At 44.3% G+C, this 7,500-nt stretch overlaps 1 protein-coding gene across 1 annotated transcript in view; it reads right to left on the minus strand.

The window, feature by feature from the left end:
• LOC143294990 (uncharacterized) overlaps positions 1-7,251 on the minus strand; it is a 30,474-nt gene extending 23,223 nt beyond the window's left edge. Inside the window, exon 1 of the mRNA XM_076606523.1 lies at positions 7,148-7,251. The gene's annotated coding sequence lies outside the window, so the exon portion shown is untranslated. The remainder of the gene's footprint in view (positions 1-7,147) is intronic.
• Between the last annotated feature and the right edge of the window lie 249 nt (positions 7,252-7,500).

Raw genomic sequence — 7,500 nt, forward strand, 5'->3', positions numbered from 1 at the left:
AAGATGAGAAAGATCAGTTTAAAGCAAATTAAGTCCCCTAGCATTAATATACAGAGTAATTTCCCTTTTTTTACTATCTGCACCAAAACGTTTGCAAAATAAATAAAACTTCCATGCTTAGCAAAAGAAGTTCCTGTTTGAACAAAAAATGATAATAATGACTGCTCTAGTTGTTGGGTCAGAATATCAGATCAAAGTGCCAAGTTTAGAGAATACAAAAAATATGAATATAACAGTAAATGCAGTTTGCATACAATTAGGCTTCATTTTTTATTTTTTGTGCCCATCCCAGAGGTGCAATATTGTTTTAAACATGATGACTGGAAAGAACTGAATTTGTCCTATTTTTATGCCTAATTTGGTGTCAACTGACAAAGTAGTTGCAGAGAAAATGTCAATGTTAAAGTTTACCACGGACACACAGACACACAGACACAGACACGCACACACACACACACACACACAGACAACCGAACACTGGGTTAAAACATAGACCAACACTTTGTTTACACAAGTGAGTCAAAAATGGGAAGGGTAGGGAGGGAGAAGTGTCTTTTTTTTAACGAAGTGAACGTTTTGTGTTGAGATTGTACGCGACTCCGTCATAATGATTATATCGTGTGTCCTCCCAGTTTAATTAAAGGGCTCTGCCTTTTATGAATTCAACATCTGAGTCTGAGTCTGAGTTTGAGTCTGAGGCTGAGTCTCTCTCTCTCTCTCTCTCTCTGCCTTTTATGAATTCAACATCTGAGTTTGAGTGAGTCTGAGCCTCTCTCTCTCTCTCTCGCTCTGTCTGTCCCTCTTTCTCTCTCTCTCTGTCTATCTGTCTCTGTCTGTCTGTCTGTACTCATACAATTTTTTTTTTATTACGAAGCAACAACAAAAGGAGAAAAAAAATGCGCCTCTCTCTCTTTCTCTCTTTTCTACCCCCTAAAAAAATTCTGTCAACGAACTGGAACCTGAGAGAGAGAGAGAGAGAGAGAGAGAGAGAGAGAGAGAGAGAGAGAGAGAGAGAGAGAGAGAGAGGACTCGACAAATCAAACACAAAAACCCACCTTAAGGTACTAATAATTAAGCGATACCAGAGTACATAAGCTTGCTCGACACCTGTAACAACCAGTTGCAATACCGGTAGCCGCGGAACCAACATAGACCTTCTGAAGAAGGAGAGTGTTGGGGTGGGGAGATTAAGGGAGGCGGGGGTGAAGAGGGGTGGGGGGTGGGGGTATTACCAGAAAGTTAGCGCGAGTAGAGTCTGGGGCTATGTGTGTGTGTGTGTGTGTTAGTTCAGTGTGTGTGTGTGTTAGTGTGTGTTAGTTCAGTGTGTGTGTTAGTGTGTGTTTGTTCAGTGTGTGTGTGTGTGTGTGTGTGTGTGTGTGTTAGTGTGTGTTTGTTCAGTGTGTGTGTGTGTTAGTGTGTGTTTGTTCAGTGTGTGTGTGTGTGTGTGTGTGTGTTAGTGGAGAATGTATGTGGAGTGGGGTGTGTGTTAGTGGAGTGTGTGTGTGTGTGTGTGTGTGTGTGTGTGTTAGTGTGTGTTACTGAGTGTTAGTATGTGTGTGTGTGTGTGTCAGTGGAGTGTGTGTGTGTGTCAGTGGAGTGTGTTTGTGTGTGTGTGTGTGTGTGTGTGTGGGTGTGTGTGTGTGTTTCCGTGTCTGTGTGTGTGTGTGTGTGTGTTTCCGTGTCTGTGTCTGTGTTTTTTTTCTTCCCGTGTCTGTGTCTGTGTGTGTCTGTTTCCGTGCCTGTGTCTGTGTCTGTGTATCAGGGAGTGGGGGTATTAGGGGGGGGGGGAGTGTTGACTTCAGTTATATAACATCACCGTCATCACCTCCCCCCTCCCCCCCCCCAACACACACACACACACACCACCACCACCACCACCACCACCACCAGCAACAAACCGATTGTGGTGGGGCTGTGTATTATCGCTCAACTAAGCCCCCTCCCCCTCGCCCCCCCCCCCCCCCCCGCCTCCCCCCCACACCCCCCTTACCCCTAAAAGCTACGTCAACATGTAAACGGTGAAGGAAAAGGAGTAAAAAAAAAAAGACCAACACCTCCAACACACACAGACCCGCGTCACTGATCCCCCCACCTCCACACCCCCACCCCTCACCCCCAAGTCACTCACGCCTCATAATATTGAACCAACACACTTTAGCCGCTTGCTTTTGTGTGTGTAGAGAACAACACCCCACATGTCGCCCGCTATTGTCGCCCGCTCATGCTTTATCCCTCTCTCTCTCTCTATATATATATATATATTGGGGTACATTTATCGTGTCCTTTGTGTAAATGCCGATTGGAAGATGAAACGCATTTTCTGTCGATGTGCACAGCAACCGATGATTTAAGACAGAAATATTTTACAAAAGAAAACGTGAAGAAACTTAAAATACATCCCATGGCGTTTTTGTGTGATGTGCAACATTCAAACAGCTTAGCAAAATTTATTTACCATAGCTTAAGACTGCGAAGGGACTCAGCGTAAATGATCTCACATACAAAGCTTCATTTCGAAAACCAATTCTTAGCATGCAAAATGCCATTCGATTTATGTTGCCACTGTTTAATTGATTTGTTGGTGGAAATGTATGTTAATCGATTGTGAAGATAGTTAAATTGACAAATGTTATTTGAATATTCTCTCTCTCTCTCTCTCTCTCTCTCTCTCTCTCTCTCTCTCTCCCCCTCCCTCTCTGTGACTACGTAATCGGGTCGATGGCCTCGGGTTACTTAGATATCAACCTCAGCAGTAGTCTACGATGTTTGTGCGTATACATACCGTTAGATATTGTTTTGTCTTCCTTATGAAAAGCAATAGAATGTTGTGAAAAATGTAGGAGGGAGGGAACGTTCGAAGGGGTGGGAGAGGGGGGGAGCGTGTTTTCCACGGTGATATGAGCATGTTGCTTAAGTCATTAAACCATTTGAATCTCTCTCTCTCTCTCTCTCTCTCTCTCTCTCTCTATATATATATATATATATATATATATGGTGTGTGTGTGTGTGTGTGTGTGTGTGTGTGTGTGTGTGTGTGTCTGTGAATAGAATAGAATAGATTTTATTGCCATGCGACCTTAAGGTTTATAAGACAAAAATGCAATGGTAAATGAATGAATGAATGAATTAAAAACACACAATTAATCAATCAGTTAATGCACTAAATTGCAGCAGCATTCATTAACACATTTTCCTAATCTTGTTTGTATATATTCATCATCTGTTAGCATCACCTGTGTGTGTGTGTGTGTGTGTGTGTGTGTGTGTGTGTGTGTGTTGGCCCTACATATATATCTTAATCCCGTCAGGTCGGGGATGAAGTTCGTATCTTAACTCAGTCTCTGTGGGCCCCGTGAGGCTAAAAAAAAAAAAAAAAAAAACACGTCAGTTATATAATACAAGGCCAATGCCTAAGAGGGTCTATGCCATTTAGACATTTCTCGATGTTGTTTAACCGAGACGAAAGGGGAAAAATGTGCTGGGTGTCTTTAGTAAACAATACTTTGTCCGCAATGAAATCGGGCCCTATACTGACCTTCAAACACTCGCCAGACAACGAAAACTGAAGTGGTTTGGTCATGTCACACGCTCCTCTGGTCTTGCTAAAACAATCTTACAAGGCACAGTGAGGGGAGGAAGAAGAAGAGGCAGACAGAGGAAGAGATGGGAGGACAACATCCGAGAGTGGACAGGCATGGAGCTGAGAGACACCCTGAGAGCGGCCGAGAGACGCGAGGACTGGAGAAAGGTGGTTGACAAAGCTTCAAAGGCGCCCCAAAGGATTCGGAATCTGAGGGATCGGTGACGGTGACGGACTTTGTTTAGACTTGGGTTTGGATAAGTCTGGTTGCAACAAGGCGTTGGTTGTAAGCAAACTTTTTTTTTTGTTGTCATTATTTAAGCAAAGAATGAAAGATATATTTATGCAGGAGTGGGACGAGTCAGTAATGTCTAAAGTGATACATATCATAACTACAGACTGTTTAAAACTGGTTTTCAGTGTGAGCAATATTTTGACTTTGTGGATAAAAAGTGTTTTAGGGACTGTTTGGTAAAATTACGGCTTGGTTTGCTCCCAATAAATGGATCATCTTTTAGGAGAACATTCAAATGTAATTCAAATTACGCATGTAAACGTTGTAATGTGGTCGAAGTTGAAAATCATTTTTATAAACAACTGTGTCCTTTACAATTACCTGCGGCAAAAGACATCTGAACTCTGAAGGTCAATCGTATATTCACTTGCTGAAGAATGGTTCTGTTTACAGTATTCGTAAACTCTGCGTATATATATTTAATGCCATGAAGACACGAGAGGAATTCTGTGACAAAAATGATGAATGTTAGAATTAATTTACTATGCACAAGAAGCACTTTTGTTCTACAGGTTTAAGTTCGCATGTATTTTACATTTTGTTGTCGCTGCGTGATCACCATATTGTGTACTTTCTAGGGGCCGGAGGCCTGGAGATTAAAGTTCTTGTTCTTGTTCTCTCTCTCTCTCTCTCTCTCTCTCTCTCTCTCTCTCTCTCTATATATATATATATATATATATATATATATATATATAGTGGAGCGATGGCTTAGAGGTAACGTGTCCGCCTAGGAAGCGAGAGAATGTGAGTGCGTTGGTTCGAATCACGGTTCAGCCGCCGATATTTTCTCCCCCTCCACTAGACCTTGTGTGGTGGTCTGGACGCTAGTCATTCGGATGAGACGATAAACCGAGGTCCCGTGTGCAGCATGCATTTAGCGCACGTAAAAGAACCCACGGCAACAAAGGGGTTGTTCCTGGCAAAATTCTGTAGAAAAATCCACTTCGATAGGAAAAACAAATAAAACTGCACGCAGGAAAAAATACAAAAAAAACAACAAAAAACAAAAATGGGTGGCGCTGTAGTGTAGCGACGTGCTCTCCCTGGGGAGAGCAGCCCGAATTTCACACAGAGAAATCTGATGTGATAAAAAATAAATACAAATACAAATATCGCAGCCATCGAGAAAGCCTTTATTTAGATAGGCCGAGCACTGTTGTGATGAGTATGGCGAGGGGGGTGGGATGGAATATTTGGTCTCTGGGCAAGATTAATCGCGATATAGATACCTTTCTTCTTGTTCTTGTATACTCTTCTTCTTCTCCTTTTCTCACTAAGGGTGTTATTATTATCATTATCATCATCATCATCATCATCATCATCATTATTATTGTTGTTGTTCTTATCGTTGTTGTTATCATCATTATCACTATCACTATTATTATTATTATTATTATCATCATTATCATTATTAACATTACATTCTTATATTGTTAGCCTTCTCCCTTTCCTTTTCCCCGTGCACGACCCTGTGTGGTGGTCTGGGCGCTAGTCTCTTTGAAACGAGATATCCACGACGGAGACACAATCAACGGCATCAAGAGACAGAGAGAGAGAGAGAGAGAGAGAGAGAGAGAGAGAGAGAGAGAGAGAGACAGAGAGACAGAGAGGGAGAGAGAGACAGACAGACAGACAGACAGAGACAGAGACAGAGAGGGATGTGTAGAGAGACAGAGAGAGAGACAGACAGACAGAGAGACAGAGACAGAGAGGGAGAGGTAGAGAGAGAGAGAGCACCGCCTCATTGTTTGCATGGCAGCAAGACAAGACAAGACAAGACAAGACAAGACAAGCCCTCAGCTTGGTCAAAGCATTGTTGTGGATTTTAAAGAAAATGATTACAAAAAAACAAAAAAAAACAAAAAAACCGCCTTGTGACACGTATGTCTACGGAGAGAGAGAGAGAGAGGAAAGAAAGGGATTCTAAAGGTTTGACAGACAGCCGCGTCTGTGGCTAGCTAGGCACTCTCGCGTTGTGGTAAGCTTTAAAAGAACATAATACGACATAACACAACACAACACAACACAACACAACACAATCGCACGACCAGGCCAGAAGTACCCATTTACCTACCCCCACCCCATCCCATGCTCAAGCATCCCACAGAGACACACAAAGACTGATTAATGCGCGCGCGAAAACACGGGTTCACACACACACACACACACACACGCACGCACGAGGGCGCGCGCGCAACAAAAACATCGTCAACAACAGCAACACCAACAAGGCACCAACAACAACTGCGCAAAAATTAATATTCTTCCGGGTTTAGAAAAAAAAAATCTTTATATTATATATTTTACTCGTGTGTGTGTGTGTGTGTGTGTGTGTGTGTGTGTGTGTGTGTGTGTGTGTGTGTGTGTGTGTGTGTGTAAGGAATGGATCTAGTGAAGTTGGAGCTCCGATGACTATATTGGCAATGTTTATTTTGTTCTTCTTTTTTTTTTCTTACTGTCTCTCTCCTCAGATTCCCACCAGCACCACCACCACTCTCAAACACAGACACAGACACACATGCACACACACACACACGCACACACACAGACACACACACACGCGCACACACACACACACACACACACACACACACACACACACACACACACACACACACACCGAAACATACCAAAAACAAACGAACAACAACAAGACCAAGAACAACAACACAACCACCACCAACAACAACATCAACGACAACATCATCATCATCGACAGCACCACCACCACCAACTTCTTCTTTCGTGGACCGCAACTCCCACGTTCACTCGTATGTACACGAGTGGGCTTTTACGCATATGGCCGTTTTTACCCTGCCGTGTAGGCAGCCATACTCCGTTTTCGGGGGTGTGTGCATGCTGGATATGTTCTTGTTTCCATAACCCACCGAACGCTGACATGGATTACAGGATCTTTAACGTGCGTATTTGATCTTCTGCTTGCGTATACACACACGAAGGGGGTTCAGGCACTAGCAGATCTGCAGATATGTTGACCTGGGAGATCGGAAAAATCTCCAACCCCCCCCCCTCCCCCCTTTACCCACCAGGCGCCGTTACCGAGATTCGAACCCGGGACCCTCAGACTGAAAGTCCAACGTTTTAACCACTCGGCTATTGCGCCCGTCACCACCACCACCACCACCAACGACAACAACAACATCATCGTCATCAACAACAACAACACAACAACCAAACGTCAACCACCCGAGCCACAAACAACAAACAAACGAACAAACAAACGAACAAACAAACAAACACCCAAAACCCACCTGACTGGAGCACGCACACTTCCCTCCAACGACGGTGATCCGAACAAGAAACTGGAACCGCCCCCTCCTGTGCCACTACTTCCACTGCTGGCGGCAATGGTCGCGGCTGCAGCGGCGCTCGCGGGGTACGGGTAGCTCTGCGGGTAGGCGGACGGGTACACGGGGTAGTATACACCCGGGCCGCCGCCACCACCCCCACCCCCTCCGCTAGCAAGGACTCCGCCAGCGGGGTGGTGGAGGAGGAAGGGGTAGGGGGTGGGTCTGGTGGCGGGTACCCAGTTGGCCGTGTGGAAATGGAGGCTCTCTGTCTTCACCTGTCCCAGAGGACGGGGCTTGTTGTTGTTGTTGTTGTT

This window comes from Babylonia areolata, chromosome 20 (assembly GCF_041734735.1).
Source record: "Babylonia areolata isolate BAREFJ2019XMU chromosome 20, ASM4173473v1, whole genome shotgun sequence".
Lineage (NCBI taxonomy): Eukaryota > Metazoa > Mollusca > Gastropoda > Neogastropoda > Buccinidae > Babylonia > Babylonia areolata.